This window comes from Microtus pennsylvanicus, chromosome 14 (genome assembly GCF_037038515.1).
Source record: "Microtus pennsylvanicus isolate mMicPen1 chromosome 14, mMicPen1.hap1, whole genome shotgun sequence".
Lineage (NCBI taxonomy): Eukaryota > Metazoa > Chordata > Mammalia > Rodentia > Cricetidae > Microtus > Microtus pennsylvanicus.
Genome location: NC_134592.1, coordinates 38,125,048 through 38,150,579, shown reverse-complemented (window position 1 = coordinate 38,150,579; position 25,532 = coordinate 38,125,048). Strand labels below are relative to the sequence as shown.

At 37.0% G+C, this 25,532-nt stretch overlaps 1 protein-coding gene across 2 annotated transcripts in view; it reads left to right on the top strand.

Moving 5' to 3' along the window:
* The window catches only part of Fut8 (fucosyltransferase 8), a 203,831-nt gene that overhangs the window by 51,472 nt on the left and 126,827 nt on the right, over positions 1–25,532 (top strand). The window lies entirely within an intron of this gene.

The window sequence follows — 25,532 nt, the reverse complement described above, 5'->3', positions numbered from 1 at the left end:
CATAAAAATTCGAAAGTATATTCTGAGGATAGAGATGTATTTGAATGTAAGTTCTGTAATTATGGTAGAGTCATATTTTCCATTTATATTTCTGCTTTCCAATGAAAAGAATAGGAGGATTAGAGGTCGAAACTGTCTTGCTACTCTATTTGAGATAGGTTTAAAATGCTAGGGGGCTGGAAAGATGGCTCAATGGTTTTGAGCACAGGCTGCTCTTCCAGAGGACCCAGGTTCAATTCCCAGCACCCACATGGTGGCTCACAACTATCTCTAACTCCAGTTCCAGGGGATCTGACACCTCTTCTGGATTCCCTGGGTACCAGACACATATGTGATAGCATATGGCATGAAGCTTTGTTTATCTTTCAAAGTGGTAGGTTGTGTTTGCTCTAGAAGTAGTGTCCAAGGCTAAACTTTGTATTTAGATTTTTTCCCCCTGAGAGAATCTTTAAACAAAGCCTGAGGTTTATAGTTCTTTTAGTTGTCATCTTTGGTCACTGCACAGGAGTCATGTTGATGTGTAAGAGGGAGAAGGGGTGAGAGTAGAAGTTCTCTGGTCCTGTTAGTAATCTGTCTTTTGTGAGTTTGCCTTGGGTATCTTTTCCCCATGTCAGAAGACAGTAGGGGCTGGAGTGGGTATTTCCCTTCCCCTGGATTGCTTAGGTACTGTAAAATCCTAGAAACAGGCTAGGTAAAACCCCAGTTGCTTACATTTTGATAAATTGCTTTCGTTTTTGGAGGGAAGGTCTTTGAGAGAACAGAGACCTGCACACATTTCAGAAAAGTTAGGTTTCTTCTAGTTTCTGCTAGAAATATAAGTGTCTTTTCTCAGATCTCTATTGTAACATCTGGATAAAACTCCAAAAAAAAAATTTTTTTTTTTTTTTTACTTTGAAGGATTGGGTCCTCTAATAGGTTCTAAATTAAATTATTTAGAACTTTATTAAATTATTTCTTTTATTTTTGAGATTATAATACAATTATATCATTCCCACTTTCCTCCCTCCAAAGCCTTCCATATACCCTCCTCATTTTCTTTCAAATTCATGGCTTCTTTTTTTCATAAAATTGTTGCTACACGTATATTCCTGAATACAGAAATACAACTCACTCCCTCTGTATAAGTTGCTTGTGTGAGTATTTTCAGGTCTGATCATTTGGTGTTGGCAAATCAATTAGTGTGCCCCTTCCTGGGGAAGAGTATTTCGTTCTCAGTATTCCTTAGGTACCTGTAGTTCTTTGTGTAGAGTTGAAGGACTTCTGGGTTTCTCTCACAGGTTTAAACTGTTTCTGTAGTTGGTTGTTTTTACTCTTTGCTCTTTTGGGGGCCTGCCTCTTAACTCCCAAATAAATCACACATGGAGACTTATAAATTCCCAACCTTAGCTTGGCTTATTTCTAGCTAGCTTTTCTTAAATTATCCCATCTACCTTTTGCCTCTGGACTTTTATCTTTCTCTATTCCATATACCTTTCTTTCCTTCTTACTGTGTGGCTGGCTGTATAGCTGGATGGCTGGTCCCTGATGTCCTCTGGCCTCTTTTTCTTGCTCCTTTCTCCTTGATCCTTTCCCCCAGATTTTCCCTTTTATTTATTCTCTCTGACTCCTTCTGACTGTTCTGTAATAGGTCTAAGAAAGTACTGATTTACAGCCTTTTTTTTCTTGTTGTGAGGGTAAAAAAGTGATGAATCCTACGTTATCTACATATTAACCCAATTAAAGTTAGCATAATTTCTACTGTACTTGGTAGTTTCCAGTGATAAACACTTTGTTTATTAATGTCTTTTGATTTGGCAATACTAATTAGAAATTTTGTTTTCTAATATTATGCTTATACATTTTGGGGTAACATTCCAATTTGCAAGGAAGCTTTTTCAGAGGAAGTTGATCCATAGTACTCATTAAATTAAATTTTAAATAGAGTTGGTATTGCCAGTGTGGGTTAACCAGAAGCTGAATGCTAAGTGCTGTAATCCTGGGACAGGTAAGATGACTCAGTGGATAAAGTTGCTTGCTGTCAGTCTTAAGGCCCCTCAGGATCTATGTGATTGAAGGAGAGAACTGATTCTTAGAAGTTGTCTTCTGATTTCTACAGGTGTGATATCGTGCACCCCCCCCCCCCCGCGCGCGCGTGCGTGTGTGTATACACACACACACACACACAAACACACACGAGCACTTTCTTTTTTTCTCTCTCTTTTTTTAAAGTGTCTTAAATCAGCTGTTTGGTGAGTATCCCAGAAGTAATACCTGTAATTAATGGTGAATCAAACTGTATTAGAAACAGTGTAGTGTCTCTCTCCATGTGGCAAGGTCAAAAGAAAATCATGACAAATTGGACAAAAAACCAAATTGGCAAAAAAATCAAATTGGCTTTTATTAATAATTAAAGAAAACTGATTTTGTTGTCACGTAGACCAAAAGGTGGTGTAGTGTCACCCGCCCAGGTCACCCAGTGACTTTCTTTTGGGCCTCTCACTTTGGTGGTGAGTACTCTGGTTGCTCTTATGTGCTAAATCTGTACCTACCAGTCAAGTGGCTTTGATGCTGAGATTGACCACTTTGGCCAATGACGTTTCCTAGGTGTACAAGAAAATGAAATGGAAGGAGGCAGGAAGCAAATCCTTGAGAATTCTGAAAGCTAAAGTGTCCTCCCCACAGTAATTGCCCATTTACTGCAACCACCATCAGTCAGTTTTCAGATTGACTCTTGCCAGGGACTTGGTAGCTACCACAGACTGCAGAAAGTCGTCTGCACTATCAGTACAAACTGATCCCTGATTTAAAAGCCTGGAAGACCGGGAAGTCAGTGCAAACACAGTAAGACCTGACAGGATTTACTTAAAACCCTAGGGCTCCATGATGAACAAAGGAAGGGACCCCAGAAGACATAAGTGGTCTGTCTTTTGTGGTTCCTCAGTTGTCTAAAATCTCTCTAAGTCTCTTTATGGTCACTAGAAGCTATTAAAGACAAAAGCAAATTTTAAAGATCTGGTGAGCTTTTGCTTGTTATTTTGGAAGTGGACACTTCATTCTATGCAGTAGGACTGTCCTGAGTGGGCAGAAGAGGTCGGCTTTCAGGCAGGAAAGGGGTGAAGAAAGCAGAGAAAACAAAAAGTAATGACTGTTTCAGTTATTTCTGTGGGATTAAAGCTCTTTGTAATAGTGATTCTGGTTCGCCCCTGCTGTTTTGGGAAACTGGCCTGTCAGAATGTGCTTGGATATTCAGCACTTGTGACTCCATTCTAGTTTCATATCATTTGTGGGGACCCAGTGCAGAAGGCTAGTCCACAAAAACGGTGACATTTCATAACCTTGTTTAAATAGCAGTTGTTCTCATTCTGCCTGGCATGTATTCTCGCTGTAGAATTTTTCTTTTCTCTTTAAAAACAGAGCCAATAAAGACTGTACATAATGGCACATACCCTTCATGCTAGTACTCAGGTGCTGTTGGCAGATGGGTTGTTAAGACAGCCATGGCTACAGAGTGGGTTTGAGGCCAGTCTGCTTTGAGGTCTTGTCTCAAAACAACAAACAAGAAAGAAGAAAAATGGAATCAAATTGCTTATAAGATAGCTAAAATTTGAGTGCTGACTAAATAACACATTTAGAGGGTGTCTTTTCCCAAGTTGCTCTTTAAGTATTTAGTGATAGCATCAAAAATTTTGCATATGGTCATAGTTATTAATTTTTGGGGGTGTTTATTGTATCTAATAGACCTTTAAGTTTTTATTTTTGAGTTCTATACCTGAAAATTGAATCTTTGTTTAATTCCACCATAGTCATGTGTGTGTGTGTGTGTGTGTGTGTGTGTGTGTGTGTGTTTTGGGATGAGGTGGGGGGTATGCTGGGATTGTATCTAGGATTTTGTATGTGCTAGGCAAATGCTCTACCATTGAGCTATAACCACACCCCCTTATTTGCATGTTTTATTGGAAGCCTTAATTTTCTTGCTAAGGGTATCTATAAAAGGTTTTCTTTCTTACATAAAGTTATAGTACTTGAGTCGAGAACAAGACTGAGTCATCAAAGGCCGTGATTTCAAATCTTTCTTGAATTGATAGCAGCGAAAGCTCACTGAGTCAGTGCTGCACATGAAGAAACTCCGCCTAGAATTACCATTTTTCTTGTGACTTTATGAAAAGTTGGAAAAAAATGACATCTTTCCAGTATAATAAGAAAGGAACTAATTCTAGGCTTTTATTTTTTTTATGTTTTCCCCCTTTTAGTAATGTACAGTTCAATGTTTTGAAATTTAATGAGTATACTTAATGCTTTAGTATGCCCCCCGAAGCTATTAAATCAAACATGGCGCTTTTATTCTAGAGTATGGCACAATATTAATAGTATAATATCTGGTAGTTAAACTTTCCTAAACATTAGTCACCCTATTATAAATGCACATTTTGCTATCTTGAAAAAAAACAAAACAACAAAAAGTCCATTTTGGCTCAGTAGTTAAGAGCACTGCTTTTCCAGAGGACCTGAATTCAGTCCTCAGTACCAGAATGATGGTTCACGACTGCTTGTAACTCCAGCTTCATAGGATCAGATGCTCTCTTTGGGCTGTGTAGGCACCCACATACACAATGTATACACTCACAGAAACATGAACACATATATAAAAACAAAATCTTAAAAAATGCCTGTTTAAGTTAAAGTAATAAGTTTGTATATGTGTGTTGCTGTAAATACCAGATTAAATCTTTTTAAAAGAAGTAAATTTAAGTTAAAGTTAAAATGTTATTTTTGTTGTAGGATTATTGATATGACTAGACTGTAAAAAAGATTTTGTGTTCTGCATAGGGCGTGGCCAGTAGGAGGTACTTAGTAAGTAACGATTAAATAATTGTTAGTGTATTGACTTGGGGGTTTCACAGAAGGTGGAGAAATAGAGGAACAGTTAACAGAGGTTTGCTTGAGCTGTTAATTATGGTTGAAGGTCCAGAAGTCATATAGACCAATACTGTCGAAAATGGTAACCGCCAGCCATGTGGGGGCTATTTAAATTTTAAACAAAACTAAAATTTCAATACTATATTCTCAGTAGTTGTATATGACTAGTAGCTACCCTGTTTTTATTTGTTTGAAGAAGCGTAGGAAGTTTAACACCACAAAAGGACTGCTAAACAACCAGCTTAGCAACTTGTTTGTGTAGATTCAGAAACCCGAATTATGTAGAACAGAAAACCCATTTCAACTCAGGTTCAATGAAACAGAGACCAGAATGTAATCCACCTGGGCTGTGGTCAACCTATTGAGATAAGCAGTGACAGGGAATTCTCTCTGGCTAGTAAAATGATAAGCTCTGAGGTCCATTCCTGCTTCTAAATGAACTGCAGAATATTAGCACCAGTTTTCTTTATCTGGGACAGAGTTGAGATGAAGTCCTAGAAGAGAAAGTGGGTTGAGACATCAGAGAGCTGTGACATTCTTTAGAATGCTTCCAGGCATCTCAAGCTCTTAAAGTACTTACCCCCCTTTTCACACCAAAGAGAACAAGAATTTAGTAGTGGAAATCTGTTTAAGGCCTTGAGTATCATTTTGGATATACAAGGTCTTTTAAAACACTATCTCCAGCTTTTAATATGCTCTGGTTAAATGTGATAATATATTTGTCCATATGGTTTCAGGTTCACAAGAGTTACTATATAGATTATAGTCCCCTTAGTATAGGTTTTTATTCTTTGGGGCCTTGGTCCACAGATTGATGATCATCCGAAGTCCCTCAGGGAGCTTTAAAAACCTACAGGTACAATAACATGTTTATACATATATAATTGCACAGAAAGAATTTTTCTGTTTTTTTCCATTGCATTACTACTCTGAGATATAATTAACTGCCTTAAAAGATTTTATTATTTTTGAGACTTAGATTAATGGAAATAGGTCACCTTCAGAAAGGAGCATGAATCTGCACATTTGTGTTTCCTCACGTTTTCTTAAATAGTGGGTATTCTTGTTTTAATAGTCTCATTTGATGGAAATTAGTTCTTTGTGTTTCTTTGTGTGTGTGTGTCTGTGTTAATGCATTTTAAGTTATTGTGTGGATGTGTGTAATAAATATTGACTGGAGCACCCAAAGCTATGTTCAGTTGTTTTTCTATCATTGGTTGAAATAGGTTTGTTGTTAAAAGTCTTTTGATGCTGGGCGTGGTTGCTGGCTCTGGTAAATCACAGCACTTGGGAGATGGAGTTAGCAGTAAATCTTAACACTTCAGAAATGGAGACAGGAGGATTAAAAGTTCAAGGCTAGTCTGGGTGCATATCGACCCCCTCCCTGCCCACAAGTCTTTCTGGGTCTGTTGCTGAGTTTCTGTTCCATTGGCTCTTTGTGTCTCTTAGTGCTTTTTCTACCTTACTGGTCACCGTGGCTTTGTGAATTATGGAGTCAGGTCATCTTCACCCATCCAGTTTGTTCTTTTTCATTATTATTTTGGCTATTGTGCTGCTTATTGGTATTTTGTTCCAAATGAATCTTTTTTCCTTTGCTCTTTGAAAACAGATTTAAATACTGTTCCTTTGCTTTAGCACCCAATGCTTACCTTAGGCTAGAGAGAATGCTGGAGAAACACACTGATACTTTTTTTCTCTTGTATCATGTGTCCTAGCTAGGCTGACTCCATCAACATACTTGCCCCAGTATTTGACATCATGGCTTCCCCATTAGTGTACAGCTTTTTGGCAGAGTTGTTAGAAGTACCAGGCTCTTGCAATGCTTAGAGAGGTAAGTGTACCACAGTAACCAGAGATCTGGCTGCTTGTTCTTGTTTGCAGCATAGAATCAACTCTATAACGAATAGGTTTCTGTCGGTTTCTAGGGAGGAAGTAGTGGTGACACAGCACTAGAGCATTTTTCAAACATTTAGTAGATGGCACTGTGTTTTCTTCAGCAGGACCTAGATCTCAGCCCTGGGGCAGTTAGTGGTTGGAAGAAGCTCTTAACTGGCTCAGGCCTAAGTGGGTATTGGCTTCTCCTGCATTGCATCCCTTTTTATTTCTCATTAATTTCCCCATATAGTTAATGATCTGTTGTACTAAACTTATCTTTTCAAAGTCCTGGGTAGCTTCTGTCTTTTAGTTGACTTTGTTTTTCCATATGAATTTTAGAAACATTTTGTAAAATGCCTACTGAGATTTTAATTAGAATTACATTGTATTTAGACTGATTTGAAAAGAATTGACACAATAGCAATATTGAGTCTTTTGACCCTTGAATAAGGTCAGAATAATTTAAATAATTAGTTTCTACTGGTAGTATTTTCTGGTTTTCAATATGTTTTGATATTTCCCTTGTATTATATTTGATATATTTTCTGATGTTTATTTATATTTGCAGTTTCTGTGGTTTTCTCTTGTCCCAAGTTCACTAATTTTTTTCTTTAATGTCTCATCTGTTAAGTCTATGTAGTATATTTTTTATCTCAAACATTATACTTTCCATCTCTATAGTTTACATATGTTTTTTATCTTTCATGTTTCAGCTTGAGATTTTTGAATATTTAAAATATATTTAAAGTAGCTTTTAAGATCCCTGTCCCTAATTCTAACATCTGTTTTAGTAAATTGTTTTCTTCATTATAATTCATGATCTTCAACCTCTTTGTATACCTGGTCATTCACCAGACTGCTATTTTTTCACCAGACAATCCTTACTCTTCTAGGCCCAAATGCTTTTCCTGTCTCATTCTCCTGAGTGTTGGTACTACAGGCATGTGTCACTGTGCTCCGCTCTGGTAATATTTGATGGATGATATATATTGTGATACCTTTGTAGTTTGTGTTAAGAATGTTTTAGTTGTCTGGGTTATTGTTTGGGGACAGTTTGAGACTTGTTTTACATTTCATCTGGTTTCTTAGAGCAGTGTTTTCTAGGGCTAGTTACTTCTCACTACTGACACAAGACCCTCTTGGGTACTCCACTCAGTGGCCCTTACTAGCTTGGCTGGTGGGAACAGGCTGTGTTCTTTACTCTGTATGGGCAGGCACTAATCTGTAACTCTTTTAAGTTGTTCTTTTCTTAGCTTCCAGCAGTGGTCATACACAGTCATTACTGTGCTGAATATTTGAGACATGGTTTTGCAAATCTCTGTTTTTTATATTGTTTCTTTGTTACTTTCTTTCTGTATAGATGCCTGGTCTTCATGGACTTTTAGTTCTTCTGTTTTACCTCCTCCGCTGAGTTTAGCAACTCACCTTGGCCAGTTTTGAGACTGTGAAGTCTCTAGAGGTGGAGAGCTAGGGCAGTGCTACGATTTTGTTGCGCTGTTTTCTGTCCCTCTGCAAGAGCAGCAACCTGTGGGTAGTGACCTTTTTGAGATTGAATGACTTTCACAGGGGCTGCCTAAGACCATCAGAAAAATACAGTTACTTACATTGCAGTTCATAACAGTAGCCACATTACAGTTATGAAGTAGCATTGAAAACAATTTTATGGTTGGGGTCCCCACAACATGAGGAACTGATTAAAGGGTCGCAGCATTAGTATGATTGAGAACCACTGCTCTAGAGTCACTGTTCTTCGTCGTGTGATGCCTAGTTTCTCGAAAACTCTTGTTTCCTAGACTTTGTATGGCTTTTTTTGTTTGTTTCAAGTGAGAACACACATCTGTTTCCTGTTTGTACATGTTGACTTCTGTCCTTTTATTTTAAATCCCAGTAGTTTTGGTGGTTAAAATAATCCGGGTCTGAGAGTTACTATTTCTTTATGCTTTATCCCTAGGTTATTCAAGTATCTATTGTACATAAATTTGTTATGGCAACTTTTTAAAACAACAAATCTCTTCCATGAAGCCATTATCCTCCTGATATAGGGCCAAGGTTTAGGTTTTTTTTTTTTATTTAATACCAAAGATATTTCCAATACCATTTCTAAACAGTAAAAAGACATACTTTATGCTATTGGGATATAGTTATTGAACTGTGGTAGAATAATCAACTGGGAACTGTCTAGGAAATAGATCCTGACTAAACCTGTAAGTTGTTTGACTGTAGAATTAGATTCATCATGACTACATGAGAGGTATCTGTAGAATACTTAGTTCTCATTTGTGAGTATTTAGGGAGAGGTAAAATCAGAAAAAAATAAGTGAGGAATATTTTCACTGAATTATGTATCTGTCTGTCTATATATCTGTCATCTATCTATCCATTTTAGAAGCAGGGTCATACTCGATAGCTCATTCTGGCCTGGAACTTACTATGTTGCCCAAGCAATCTACCTTAGTTTTCCAAGTTCTGAAATTAAAGCATGAGACATCAGACTTTCTGGAAGGTAAAAAAACAAACAGACAAAAAAAATCCCCCTGAACCAAATAAGTAGGTGTAGGAAAATCGATGCTCTAAAGAATGCAGTTGTTTCTTACAGGCCAGTTGTCTGACCTATAGTAATTCAGTTTTTAGCTTTTGTTGAGTATCAAGAATTAACCTAGGATAATTGAGTTTAAGTGTTGTATTTGCCAGTCGCTAACTGGGTAAATTTCTTAAACTGAGTTTTGATTTTTTTTTTTTTTTTTGTGTAGAATGATCATGAGACTGTCTCAGAGGGAAAGTGAGGGTGAGGTAGAACTGGTGTCATACAGTTTGAGAAATGTTTGTCTTTTCATTTTTCTTCAATGATTACATATTTCCCTAGTGTTTATACACATACAGAAGTGCTGTAGTTACCTTGAACCTTGTCAGAGGAACAAACATGAAGCACATCACTGCTGTGTTGACCTGGAACTTTGTGGAAGGAAATCAATAGCAACATATAGCATATGTATATATGATTATATACATTACACATTATATACATTAGAAAATCATGACAGGAGAAAGGTCTCCATCTTGGAGAAAGATAGTCACATTTGTTACTGGATTCCTCAGAAGGTTGAAGTCATGAACTAGCCCCATAAAGAGTTTTCCTTTTTCTGTTTCTTTAATGAACCCTACCTCAGTTCCAGAGTCCTAACTCTCCAATAGAAAGAAGGGCTCATTACCTTGGTCATGATTTTAAACTTCTACTTATTGATTTCAGAAGGTAGTGTCTTTGTAAAACCTTAAGAACAAGAAATTAGTTTAAAATTTTGACATTTAGGTTCTTTGTCTTGTGCTCTGCCTAGTTTGGTCTGACTCTTCAGTAGGAGAAGCAGTGCTGTGTAGTAATGAAAAGGTGTTGAGTAGACACGGCTGGAGGAGCCATCTATCTGAATGAGGTTTCATAGCAGCAATTTTAGTTGACTCATATTCAACTTAAAGAGCAATTGACTTAAGAAAATTTCCTCATGCTTCTGTGGTAAGTCTAGTATAAGTTGAATGAGATCAGTGTTGATGACTGATGTGAAAGCTTGGTGTATGCATCCAACCTTTCAAAGCCTGTTTTCAGGTGCTCAGCTGTGACTGAAAAGACCAGGCATTTCTTTCTTTTTCTTTTGTCTGTTTCTGTTTCTGTCTCTGTCTCATTCTCATTATGTAGCCCAAACTGGCCTTGAACTTGCCATCTTTCTGCCTGAGATTATGAGCCTGACTTCTCTTACATATTTTTAATGCTCTGCTAATTTTCTGTAACTGCTGCTTAGCAGTTAGCAGTGTTCATTCCCTTTTTCTCGCTCTCTCTCATTTTTCCTCCTATCTTTCCTCTTCCTCCTCCTCCTCTTCCTCCTCCTCCTATTTCTCTCTCTCTTCTAAATTAGCTCTTGTTTATTCCAGGCTGTCCTCACACTTGTGATCTGCAATTATGTGAATCACCATACCTAGCTACATTATCCCTCAGTCCATCTGCCTCTCTTTCTCCTTTTCTCAATAAGGCCTTACTATGTAGCCTTGGCTAGCCTGGAACTGGCTATATAGACTAGGCACAAAGTCACAGAGATCCACCTGCTTCTGCCTTTTGTGGGCTGGAATTAAAGTCCTGTACCACTACTTTTGTTGTTCATTATTTTGTAAATAATTCTTTATTACAGTTGTTCATTCATTTATTCATTTATTTAGTGTGCACACATAGAGATTAGAGGACAATTTGCAAATTCTTGTTCTCTACTTCCACTATGTGGCTTTCAGGGATCAAACTTAGGTTGTTGACTTGCCAGTGAATGTCTTTACTTACTGAGCCATCTCCCTGGCTTGTTTTCTAGTTTGGGATGCCAGAGGATGTTAAACAACATACTTACTAAAACTAAATAAATCACCAGAGAGAATATTTTTGTAAAATACTACTTTGTTCCTTAAACTTTATTCTCATTATTTGTAATTTTTGTAATTGTGTAAGCAGATGTTCACTATCCTAACTTTATCGGTCTTCTTTGGCAGGAACTGTCTTGAACTTGAAAGGCTTTCATTTATCTGTATTTCTTTTGCGATGTTTTGAGACGGTCTCACCATGTAAACTTGGGTGGCTTAGAACTTGCCTTGTAGGCTAGGCTGAAGACAAACTTACACAGAGATCCACCTGTTTCTTCCTCCTGGGATTAACAGTATGTGCCACCACACCTTGTCTTTTTGTATTTTTCCCTAAGAAAATATCTCTTTTTAATACTCTTTGCTGATCAGAAATAGAAATATATACAATTGAAAAGCCTTATGCCATTACAGGTACTTTTAAGAATAACAAAAGTAGCAGAGACTGGTGGTTGGGTACATGGTTGTGATCTCTGAAACCTTGTTTAAAAACGAATAGATTGTTTTTTAATTCCATAGATGTATGATTTTTTCCTAAAAAAAATCCAACTTTTGAACAAAGAGCTTGAATTAATTGAACTATTGATTACATTTGAAATATAGTACAAAATATTTTTTTAAAAATGTAATTTCTCTTTTGTTTTATAATGTTGACCTTTTAAAGCAATTTGAATATATAAGAGAGTATGTTTGGTATGTTTTAAAAGGATTTTGTGTTTATTGATGTCCATACATATATGTTATTTGGGTCATAGACTTGGAGTTGTATAAAATGTGTGGCGTGATGAAGAAACGTTAAAAACACTGAAACTCAAAGAAGCTAATCATGTTACTTGCATTTACATAACAATTTATACTCAGTTGATGGAAATCCCCCAAAACATTAATCACTTAGTAAAAAATAGCTTTTAACCATTTACGAAATAAAGTTCTACCTTACTCTTTAGTTCTTTAAGGCTACCATTAGTTATTCTTACCTCTTTAAAAAGTACTTGGGTGGTTCCCAGAAAACACCAGAACAGCTGTAATAGCAGCTGCAGATTTAGTCAAAATAGGTGACTTCAGGCTCTTTTCTGCCCTTTCGCATCCCTTCCCGTACCCCAAATAGCCCAAATATATTTGTAGAAGTTTTGATAATCTTGGGATTCCCGAAACTGGTTTACCTTATGTTGAACTGCATGCAGATGCGGCGATTGCCTATTTCTTTTTGTTAAGATTCTTCTGCTCTGTGTGTCCTGATAGGTTTTTGTTAGCTGTATCTACTTTTGCTTTATAGATATACCTGTACCCACATAGCCCAGTGGTTTTGACCAATACTCAATAAACTGCTAAAACTATTCACAGGAGTAATAGCTTCAGTTTAAATTTAAGCTGTTGTTGATATTATTATGTTTTGACTAGAAATGAAGACAGAAACTCATGTTTTTAAAATGATTTCTTCAAATTTTTACTTTAATAAGAAGTTACCTTTAATCCTATTTAAAAACAAATTTGGCAAATCTAAGTTTTTGAGCAAAATCTATTATAATGAATCAAAAGCTAAGTACATACTCTTGTTAGCCAGCTTCCTCTCCTTGTAGTTTCATGATCTAGTGACCAGATGGTATTCTAGACAGTTTTTAAAACCATCAGTCAGGCAGTTTATGCTGGTGAGGATGTGGAGTAAGGAGAACAGTCCTCCATTGCTGGTGAGTGCCAACTTGTACAGCTGCTTTGGAAATCAATATGGCAGTTTCTTAGAAAAGTAGGAATCAATCTACCTCAAGACCCAGCAATACCACTCTTGGGCATATACCAAAAGGGTGCCCAATCATACCATACAGACTTGCTCAACTATGATCATAGCAGTATTATTCGTAATTGCCCAAACCTGGGAACAAAATGGATAAGGAAAATGTGGTACATTTTACTTAGTGGAGTACTACTCAGTGGTAAAAATAATGGCATCTTGAAATTTGCAAGCAAATGGACAGAACTAGAAAAAAACCATACTGAGTAAGGTAACCCAGACCCAGAAATACAAATCCAGTATGTACTCACTCATAAACAGATATTAGATATAAAGCAAAGGATGACAAGCCTACAGTTCACAAACCCAGAGGACCTAGACAACATAGAGAGACATACATGAATCCACTTAGGAAGGAGAAAAGGACAGGATCTCCTAAGTAAATTGGGAGTGTGGGGGGCAGGAGGGAGGTAGAGGAGGAGAGGTAGGAAGGAAGGGGAGTGGGAAAAATGTATAACTCAATAAAAATGATAAAGAACACTTTAAAAAAACACCCGGAAAACAAGCAAACAAACAAAAAGAAGACAAGGAATAGCTAGACATGAGAGCTCATGCCTGTGATCTTAGCACTTGGGGGTGGTGAGATAGGAAGATCATTAAGACTTCAGGCCTGGGCTATAGAGTGAAAACGACTCCTCATGGGACAGAATCTGTCATCAGTCATTGGTCACTAATTCACATTCAAGTCCACACCATAGTTTCAAATCCTACTTTGGAAGGACAACTTGAAGGATTTAATCTCATACCTATCCTTAGGTGAGAAATCTGAATTTTGTTTTAAAAATGAAGAATGCTAAAAAAAAAGGAAAAGCTATATATGGTTGTACATACCTGTGCTCTTAGCACTGGATAGATAGAGGCAGGAGGGTCAGGAGTTAAAGGCCAGCCTTTGTTAGATACTACATTCCAGGCCACCCTGGGCTACAGGAGATCCTGTCTTTAGAGCTGGGTGTAGTGGCACCTGCCTTTAACCCCACTACTCAGGAAGTGCTTGTCAGTGAGTTCCAGTACAGCCAGGTTGATATAGAGAGACCATGTCTCAAAAAAACCCAACCAACCAACCAACCAACCAACCAAAACACACACACACACACACACACACACACACACACACACACACACACACACAAACCTGAAACAAACAAAAACAAACCTAAAAACCAGAAAGCAAAAAATGAAAAATAAGCCAAACCTGTTCTCTAACATAAAGCAAATAAACAACAAACCTAAAATGCTAATTTCAGGAACACAAGAATTGTGGAAAATGCCTAGAAGAAATTGCTGGCTTGAAATTTACCAGCCAATGATTCTAGAGTGCAGGTTTTCTAAGGAGATGAAGATGAGTTGATAATGTGACAGATATTTTATTTTCTATTCAAGGTAGTTTGTCCACCAAAGGCCACCATGAGTCTCCCACCTGTTAAAGCCTTTATGCAAATATTTTAATCTCCTCACCTCAAACCCCCCCTTTTTTTTTAAAAAAATTAATTATTATGTATACAATATTCTGTCTGTGTTCATGTCTGCAGGCCAGAAGAGGGCACTAGACCTCTTTACAGATGGTTGTGAACCACCATGTGGTTGCTGGGAATTGAACTCAGGACCTTTGGAAGAGCAGGCAATGCTCTTAACCACTGAGACATCTCTCCAGCCCCCTCAAAAACCCTTTGTATATGCAAAGCCTGCCTGTTCCATGGTCTGAAGCTCCCAACCCCTTCTCTCTGAGAAGACTTTAAGGTTAGACCCTAGCCAATGGGATTGCCACCTGCATTAGAATAAAAATAAAATGCACTTCCTACCCTGGTGCATTACCTGCCAGTTGGATTCTGGCACATCCATTTTGGAAAAAGAAAAAAAAATAAGATCATCAGTCAGGAACTGGCTTTTAAGGGTTATGGAGGGCCATGGCTAAAGTAGTGTTTGACACTAATTTCCATCTCCCAGTTACCAGTTTTTGTTTTTGATGCAAATCATACTGGCCATTGATCATGAGATCTAATATAACCTGGGCCCTTACTCCAACTTGCTTGCTCAGAATCTGGTTCAAAATTGTAGTAGCTTAAAACTGAATCATACATGGGAACGTGGGAGTTAACAGTTGTACACTTTCTTTTCTCTCTCTCTCTCTCTCTCTCTCTCTCTCTCTCTCTCTCTCTCTCTCTCTCTCTCTCTCCCTCTCTCTCTTTCTCTCTCTTTTCGGGACAGGGTTTCTCTGTAGCTCTGAAGCCTGTCCTGGAACTAGCTCTTGTAGACCAGGTTGATCTAGAACTCACAAAGATCCACCTATCTCTGCCTCCCAAGTACTGGGATTAAAAGCGTGTGCCACCACTGCCCCGCTCAGTTGTACACTTCCTGTTAGACTATATATATCATGCCTGTATGCATGAAACACTTGTGGTTAAAGTGATAAGGGCATAAAACTATATAGGACATGGTTCTTACCTTTAAGTACAGATGAATAAACAAAGTTCACATGCATGAATTAAAACAATAAACCCCCTATGAAAAGGTAAACATGTATTTTAATTGTTTGACTCAGGAACTCTAGATCTTAAATTAATTCCAAAGATGTAGATATTTATTATTATACATGAAGAAACAGATGAGTAGTGAATTGCCTTAGGTTGTGTATTTAAACAGGAGATTTATAAGACTTTCTCAATACAAACTCTAGAGTGACAATAGGCAGCAAATTGACTTTCCTTTTATCATTTTAGATATTAGTTGATGTTGAGTGCTTAGTACAAATACTTTTATAGACTAAAACTTCTGGACCTTCTCTCATTTAAGCCCAGTGAGAATAATGGTTGGTTATTTTGGTTATTTTCAGAGTAGGTAAAATTTAACAGAAGCCTTTTCTTAGCATTAAATGCATTCACTAAGACAAAATAAGGGAAGTGCATTTACAAAATTGTTACTTTTAGAACATATATTAACTTACAGGTATGAGGAAGGCAGAAGGTAAAATCTGATATAGAACATAATGTTGATGATGAAGGTACAATTAATTAGTTAAATAAGAAATAACTAGAAAACAATTTGAGGAAGAAAAGTTAAACTTTACAACTTTAAAAATGTAAGAAAAACGATGTGATCTTAGATTTAGCTCACTTTCAAACATTCTTTTTGACCATCTTTTCTCTTTTCTCTTCCCTTCCTGCTCACCCAGAGACTATTTTTGACATAATATGGTGAGATACTATGAAAAATTTTTTTCATCTATGGACCAGGAAAGTCTTGGATTAGTAGGTTTCTTATTAATATATACAAAAATGAAAAATGGGAATTATATAATTGGACTTCAGAGCCTCAGCTACTTAAAAAATATAATCCCTGATTATATGATTATTGGGACTATTAAATCATTTTAAGAAGTAATGTAACAGAGGTAAATAATTTTTTTCTTATTAAAACAATAGAGTCAGTCCAGCACAACAAACTTTTGAGAATATGTTGGATGTAGTATTGGAACAATTCGTGAAGATACTGTCCTTGCTTTTAAGAGAAAGAAAAAAAAATAAGACATAATAAAAATAAGACATAATGCATATGTCTGCATCATATGGTACAATATAGAAAGTGATGAGAAGTTTAGATTTCCTATGTTTTAGCTTAAGTTAAAAACTACCACTTGAAACTTTGAATCTTCTGTAAGAACATACGGCTGGATTTTTTCATGGGTGACAAGCGTTTGTGCTTTTTGATAAAGATGCTTCCTATGCTTTGAGCTACTGAGTAATTTGTTCAGATTGTGGTCAAAGAGTGAACATATGTTTTCCAATCGTTAATAGATGAAAGCTTGTTAGTTAAAGTTTTAGGTGTACAGGCAGCAATTAATAACTATGCTAGATGTCATAAAGAGCGTACAATTCTTAGACTTGATGAATATTGCTAATGGGACAGGTTTCAGAATTTGACATTTGAGTTGAATATCTCGGAAAGGGCACAGAAGATCAGAAATGACTTCAGAAACACATACCTCCTCTGAAGACTGTTTTGCACAAGGTTCCAGACTTGAAACTTGAATTATGTGATGTGAACCATTTTTGTACGATCTCTTGTGGTTGGAGTTCTTTGTTATAGCAACTGCAGATGACCTCCTCTGCTGCCTGTTACTCTGTATTCTTCATATGTTATTGGATGTGCTACAGACTAGACTAGGGGATTGCTTGCTGATGGATAGCCAGGAATAGAAAGAGGAATGATAGATTCAGGAAGAGAGACAGAAAGGGGTGAATGATAATGATAGTCTCAGGCGATTCAGGAAGAGAGACAGAGGGGGTGGTTGATAATGACAGTCTCAGGCACTGTTCTAATGATTATATGACTGCACAGCCACACAAAATTTATATTTTAATAGTGATCATCATTTAAATGAAATGCTAATTTACTATTCAAAGATCTGTACAAATCAGGAAATCGCTTGAACAGTTTTCACAGTGAGAGGCAGGGTTCATGCTTGGATATTTGATTCTATAGACAAAACACTTAACATTGCCACAGTATTGCCTTTGAAGATAACCTGAAACCTCCTTTGGGATAATTTTTTTCTCCCTTTCACTAAATATTTCAGTTGTTAGAAAAGATTAATATTTCAGGGTCAATAATTTGGGAGGGGGTGGAGGATATAAGACATTAAAGAGCTTACTAAGGATTTGGAAGCTTGTGTGCTGATAACAGAAAGTAAGGAACCTGGAAACAGGTAAGCTGTTGTTCTTTATTTTGTATTTCTGGAGAGATGGAGATTGACTCTGACTGTTGTAATCACTAAATTTCATGATGTTCTATGACCTTGAAAGCTTGATACGGGAATAGTGATCATTAATTTGTAAGGTGGCTTTGTCCAGTAGAAATTTAGTATAAACTATATATTTTAATTTTATTATGATCATATTAAAATAAATGAAAAGAGAACTAGTAACTAATCACTATACTATTAGTGATATATTTTATACTTTCAAATCCATACTAAATCTTTGAAATCTATATGTATTTTATATTTATAACATAATTCAGTTCAGATTAGCCACAAATCATATGCTTAATGGCCATATTTGGCTACTTAATGGAGAGTGCATTCACATACTATCAAAAGGGAAAAGTCTGATTGCAGATGTTACATTCATAAAAAGCTTCTGATTTTAATTCTGGGTAGATGGATTATTTTTCTTCTGTATGGTGGAGAGGCGTTTGTGCTAAAGGCACTGCAGTCCAGTTTTTTTTCCTTTACTAATTTTTATTTCTATGAAGATTACTTTTGTTTTTTTTCTTTTTTCTTTTTTTTTATTGAAATAAAAATTTCCGCCTCCTCCCAGCCTCCCATTTCCCTCCCCCTCCTCCCACTTTTCTCCCCCTCCCCCCACTCCTCTCCCCCTCCCTCTCCAGTCTGAAGAGCAGTCAGGGTTCCCTGCCCTGTGGAAAGTCCAAAGTCCTCCCCCCTCCATCCTGGTCTAGGAAGGTGAACATCCAAACTGGCTAGGCTCCCACAAAGCCAGAACATGAAGTACGATCAAAACCCAGTGCCATTGTCCTTGGATTCTCAGCAGCCCTCATTGTCCGCCATATTCAGAGAGTCCGGTTTTATCCCATGCTTTTTCAGTCACAGTTGCAGTCCAGTTTTATCTGTCTTGCTTAGTAAAGGGACATATTTTATTCTCAGTAAGAAGGAAGTGGGGCAGGATTTACCAAGTATTTAGTTAGGCTTCTTGCAATTTGAGGGTCTGTGGGTTAGAAAGAAAACTCTCTAAGGACTCCAGAAATTGGTTGCTATTGGAGAAATATTTGTTGTCTCCTCATTCCTCCTAATGCTAGGAGTGGAACCCATCAATTATTACCCTTTTAACTATACTTGTGACTTTGGGGGAAGTTCTTGTTTTTCAGCTGAGAAAACTGAAATTGAAAGTAATAACTCCATCTTAGGGCTATATAACATAGGACTAGATAGTAGCATTTGCTTTTATTCTTATATGCATGATATAATAGGGCAACCCTCTTCTTCGCCTGTTTCCCTTTCTCCTTTTTCCTCTCTTTAGGACAGGATCTCCTATAGCTCAGACTCACTGAATTCCTGATATAGTTGAGGATGCTCTTGAACTCTTGATTCCCTTGTTTTTGTCTCTCAAGTTCTAGGATTGCAAGTGTGTACCACCATGCCTGATGTGTTTGCAATAGTGTATGTAAAAGTCCATTGATGTGGAATTACCCTCTGTATGCTGTGAATACATTTGGTGAATAAAGAAACTGTCTTGGCCTGTGGTAAGGCAATAGAGTAGATCTAGGCATGGAAAACTAAACTGAATGCTGGGAGAAGGAAGGCAGAGTTAGGAGAAGCCATGTAGCCCTGCCGGAGACAGGGGAGCTTTACCCGGTAAGACATAGCCTCATTGCGACATACAGATTATTAGAAATGGGTTAAATTAAGAAGTAAGAGTTAGCCATAAGAACCTAGAGCTATTGGCCAAACAGTATTGCAAGTAATACAGTTTCTATGTGGTTATTTCGGGACACTGGGTGGCCTGGAAACAAACAAGCAGAGGGTGGCCCGGAACACACTAGTGGCCTCTTACTGCAGTTCTTAACATTGTACATAATACATAATAACTGCTTGCTGTTTGTTTCTCTGTTTTAGCTTCAAGCATGTAGCTTAATCAGAATTTGAGACAAACAAGAGAGATAGAAGTGAACATTCAGGTCAGGATTATAGGACTAATTTGGAAGTGGACAGTTTTTTGAAGGTACAGTGTCCCATTCCCTTTCTTTTCTTTAAGTGTATTCAAGAATATTTGTATGACAATCACCCTGGAATATTGTTAAGCTGCAGTTTAGGGTTGTCTTCAGGACCTCAGATCAGTTTCTCTGGCCACAGAGCCTAGTACCAGCTTGTCTTTCTTAGTGGTCTGTTGCTGTGAAGAGACACCATGATCGCAGGAACCAATTTATAAAAGTAAACATTATTTGGGGCTGGCTTACAGTTTAAGAGATTTAGTCCATTATCATGGCAGGAAGCATGGCAGCACACATTGTTGTAATTAAAAAAAAAAAGTGGCACAAGAGAGAAAGTCTCCATGCAGCAAAATTCATGTGGAGGGTTTTTATTGAGGGAAAGGGAGCATAAAAAGTGGGAAGGGGAGGGGGAGACCAGCCTCTGGGAACTGGAGCAGCAGAAGAGAAGAGATAGGCAGTTAGAGGGGGGAGAGAGTTGGGAGGTTGGCAGGGCCCTTTTAAAGAGAATATAGTGAATGTGTACAGGAGGTGCTCTTAGTGGCTACAGCTGAGGACATAGCCTATCAGAACCCCAAGTGTAGGCCACTAGAGATGCCTGAATACTAACACACAGGCGGGGTTGGTGCTGGAGAAGTAGCTGAGAGTTCTACACCTGGATCTGCAGTCAGCAAGGCAAGAGAGCCATTAGGTTTGACTTGTGCTTTTAGAAACCTCAAAACCCAGGTCCAGTGGCACACTTCCTTTAACGAGGCTATACTTCTTAATCCTTTCAAATAGTGCCACTCCCTGGTGACCAAGCATTCAAATCTATGAGCCTATGGGGCCATTCTCATTCAAACTACCACACAGGTGTATGCAACCTGTGGCCTATAAGCCATATGCAACAAAAACTGGCCCTGAAGGCAGCCCAATGCTGTTCTGGAACATGAACTTTATAGATGAAACACTGTGTCAAAAGGCTGGACATGCCTGCTAGGCTCTATAGTATTGTGAGTTCATTTATTCCATTCACTGTGGAATTTGAGAGTTTTCTTTTTATTATTATGGTTAAAAATGGTTCTAGGCTATGAATGTAGCTCAGTCTTAGTGTACTTGCTTACCACATGCAACACCCTCCTGGGTTTCATCCCCAGCCTTGTAAACAAGCAAGGAAATGAAAAAATATTCTGGTGATATTTGAGGAGTTATTTTTCTTTAATGTGTTAAGTTTTACATTTTGTTTATGGTGGAGGTAGAATCGTTCTTGCAGAGGATTCAGTTCCTAGCACCCATAACAGGTGGTTCACAATGATCTGACACCCCTGGGAACACTGGCCACTATGGGTATCTACATTCATGTGCACATACACACATACACATAGGTTAAAAATAATAAAAACAAATGTTAAAATTTTATATATCACATGATAAATGTGATTTTCTTATGTTAAGGATAGGATTATGGAATTTACTCATTCAATTAGTATTTAACACATATCATTTAATGATATTTACTAAATGACTAGGAAATACTACTTAGAATATATTATGTTTTATGAATATATTTAAGTCAGTTATTCAAGTAATATAGTCTCCAGTATAAGCGGGAAAGGAAGGCAGACTGGAAGATACTAATAGTGAAACTGAGGTCAGAAGGTTATTCTCTAGTGCTAACTAGTGGGACAAAATCAGTGCTAATTTACATAGCTAATATGAATAAGAACAGATGGAAATTTTCAGGTGTTTTGGCCTGGGTCACTTTATTAGTCATGTTTTAGATGAGAGTCAGGTCAGGAATGCTTTTTTGTGATTTTTTTTTTTTTTTTTTGCCTGTTGCTTTGCCCGCGAGAAACACTCTTCCATTGAGTTTATCTTTGTTGGTTTTCAGAGCGGTATTACTGTACTTTTTAGGAAACCAAGTTGCATCCATCGGGTGCCTAACATAGACCTTATATATTTTAGATTTTTTCAAGTAAATTCTTACTCAAATTGTTTCAAGCCATATCTTTAAATTTCCATGTTTGGAAGAATATATTTAATTCTTAGCATTGGTGTCTTTAGCTTCCAAATCTTTTTGGCTCTAGCATCTTTAATTATTGGTTTAAGCAACTCTATCTTTAATACCTATAGTTCTATTCCTTCTCAGACTAGGTCACCAGAACTTGTCACTCTTAATGAAAAAGTCATTGTTTGCCTCTCTTCTTTTTAGGAGTGTGCTCAGACTGAATGAAGTTAAAATATGTAACACTCTGCCTTACATACAAGATACAATGTTGCATGTTTTAAATTTAACCATTTTGCTAGTACAATGATGTTATTGATATTCTTCCATGCCATGTAGAGCTCATACATTATTAAGGCTTTTAGTAGGTTTTTTCTTTTGCCTATAACATCCATTTTACTTTCCCTTTAATTGTCCTCAATATTTTCTGAAGGACCCAAGGGTTGGGTCCTTCAGAAAACTATCAGAATTGGAGTTTTGTAAATTACAAATGCAAAGAAAAGGGACATATTTAGAAGTTGGGAGCAGCGCAAGTACAGGGAAGAAAATCCACACTCATTTATGTTACTCCTCTTTCATTGAGAAAAATCCTAGCTCAGTTTACTTGACTTTTCTCAGGAGCTGGTAGCAATGGTGATAATGGTTTTGATGGTAGATGTCTTTGTAGGAATGGATTTAAGAGATACTCGGTTTTTAAAAAATTATTTAATTATGGAGATAATCTTAAAGATAGACATTTCAAAGTGAAATTCTATTATGTCAAGAATTCATCAATAGATCTGCTAGGGGAAAAATGAGAGCAATACTGGGGAGAATGTGTTCTTTAATATGGGGTTTCAGTTGGTGCCCAAATTCAATTAATAATGTGGTTATTACCAGAAGTTTTCTTTGTAAGATAGTCCTGCATTCGATATTGGTTTGTGAATATATCAGACATTTAAAAAAATACTGAATGCTGGGCTCATAATTATCTTCTGACTTATTGTCCTTGCTGTCTCATTCCTGTGCTGAGTATGTGTTAGACTTCTAACAGTGCTAATGTAATTCTGAACTATTTTAAACTTGAGAAAAACACATTATTTTTCCTTTATATTTAACAGCAATTTTAGTACAAACAATTATACTTTTTTTGGATTCCTTCAGATTCTTTTGAGAATGATGTTAGAAAACAGTAATATTTTGGGACTGAGTGTAGGCTCTTAAGAGACTACCTCAAATCTCAGTTGTCAGCTTAGATGTGACTTGGGGCAAGGTAATTTTTTTTAAGAATTTGTTTTGCTTTATGGATAAAACAAGAATCATAAAATACCTACTTAATAAACATCTTGAGGGTTGAACCAGTTTGTAAGATGGAACAATCCCTATATGTGACATATATTGAATAACTAGTTCTTATTAATTTTTGTTATAATATTCTCAGTAAATTCTAACAAATAAAAATGGTTTTGGCATGTTTAGAAAATTTCAGAAAGTAATTTTCAGGTTAGAGCTTTACTCCCTTCTCAAACTGCTTTCAGACTGAAGTGCTATCTAGATTTTCATGTGCCTAGGACTTACTTGGGGATCAGGTTAACACGTATTTAGTAGTTTCCTAATAGTTCTGAAATGTTGCTTCCAAGAAGCCTTTTAAGCAAAGTTACATGGTCATGTGTGCTTCTCAGTCCTTCAGTTTATCTACTTTGGCATTTTTGATTTTAAGTCTATTTCCTTTGTCAAATTGAAGGACACCTAGTCATAACTCTTAGGCTAAAAAGCCAGATAATATATTAGCCTGAAGGATTTTTTGTTTTTGTTCTTGTTTTTCCTTTCCACTACTTTTTTTAAAAAAAAAAGGTTGACTTCGTGAACCTTTCTTCAGAAATTCCATTTTTTAAAAAAATATTTATTTATTTATTATGTATACAATATTCTGTCTGTGTGTATGTCTGCAGGCCAGAAGAGGACACCAGACCTCATTACAGATAGTTGTGAGCCACCATGTGGTTGCTGGGAATTGAACTCAGGACCTTTGGTAGAGTAGGCAGTGCTCTTAACCACTGAGCCATCTCTCCAGCCCCAGAAATTCCATTTTTGTCTCCTTTAGTTATTTATGTAATCTTCTTTGGACTCTTCTAATCTCTCAGCAGCTTCCTTAAATATAGCAGCCCAAACTTGATTTAGCCCAAACTGACTCAATAAAAATGGGTAATTGTTGAAGAGAAGAATGTAGTACCTTCCATTTCTAAAGTTCTGTGATTTTTATTATTTTAGGAAGAAAACATTTGTTTACGATTTTTATCGGCTGTTATGTTTCCTAGTTTTGATGTTTCCTACCATGGTAGTTGCTTTCTTTGTGTTTTTTTCAAACATACTACTTGAATATATTTTACAACTTGCATGTATTTTAGAGGAGAGCTAGTCAATATTTTCTTATACTTCTCATTTGTGTGTATGTGTGTGAATCTGTTTTCTAAAGTGATCAAGATCTTGTTGACTTTTATTCCATCTAGGCATGGTGGATCAATTAGGATTCTGTCAACAAAACAACCCATACCCACTCTTCAGTCATGAAAATTTGATACAGGGATAGGTTCCAGAAGTGTTAGGAGGCATGAAAAGCAAAAGTAACTGAAGATAACAATTGCAGGAAGCCTCTTTCCCATAGGTGTAAGACAATAAAAAGCTCAGAATAGAGCATATTAGAGCCTCTAGAGAACTACTGTCTGGTGGCTGCTGCTGTTTCTGAGACCTGTAGCTTCCACCAACTGCTGCTTTGGGGTGGAGGGCCTGTGCTAAGGCATTCTTGACTGAATAAGACATATAGTCTCTCTTTAGTGCTTTTATTGGTAGTATTAGGAAGCTATCTAGTGAAAGAGAAAAGTAGTATAAAAGTTTTCAACAGAAAGGATTATTAAAGGATGGGCTTGGGCCTGAGCAATAGCTGAGTAACAAGTATATCCCATCTCTTGTCTTTGAGTTACATGATGGCATAGGCCTTGTGTTTCTTGGTCTTTTCCTAGACACCAGGATCCTAAATGCTCATAGTGCTCGAGGGTCTAGAATAAAAAATAATTTCCAGTGTTTTAACCATAGCCATATATGGCTTAGGGATAAGAATTGTTCTGATGACTGCATTACTGGATTATATATGTTTGAAAACATAGACAGGTGTCCCTGACTTTGTTAGGCAGTATAATCTTATGGGACCACCACTGTATAAATGGAACATCAGTCACTATGACTGATTTGTCTATTTGATGTGATTTGGGACATGAGATAGGACCCATTGTTCTAAAACAACTCTGGTACTCCTTCCTTCCTTCCTTCCTTCCTTCCTTCCTTCCTTCCTTCCTTCCTTCCTTCCTTCCTTCCTTCCTTCCTTCTCCTTCCTCTTCTTCTTCCTCTTCTTCTTCCTCTTCTCCTCCCCCCCCCTTTTAAATTATCAGATTCACATTGGTTGGGTTTTCTGTTGTTTATGAGCTTGTGCAAATTTGGTAGGATTGAAAAATTGGCTGCCCACTGTCAAACAGTTCCTGATGTAGCAACCAGTTTTTAAACTGAGTTAAAGACTCTCTAATACTCTCTTCCCAAGAGCTCCTCATCGGTTAACCACTTGATGGATCTTAAGATGCTTGATTCTAATTCGTTATGTCATTAGGGGTGTTGGATTCTGCATTATAATAGGTTCCCAGAGGAGGCTAAATGTATTGGTCTCCAAGCCAATTTTTTTTTTAGTTTCCTCATAATCATTTTTAATACTGCTACAAAGTCTTGAATAGCAACAAAATTGTCAGTGAGAAAAGAACATTGAAACTCTTGGATTATATATGAAAGCCAAATTTTTCTCTGCCCTTCCTGGGTTGAAAATCACTGGTTTGACTGGACTTCAGTTGTATGTGGGGT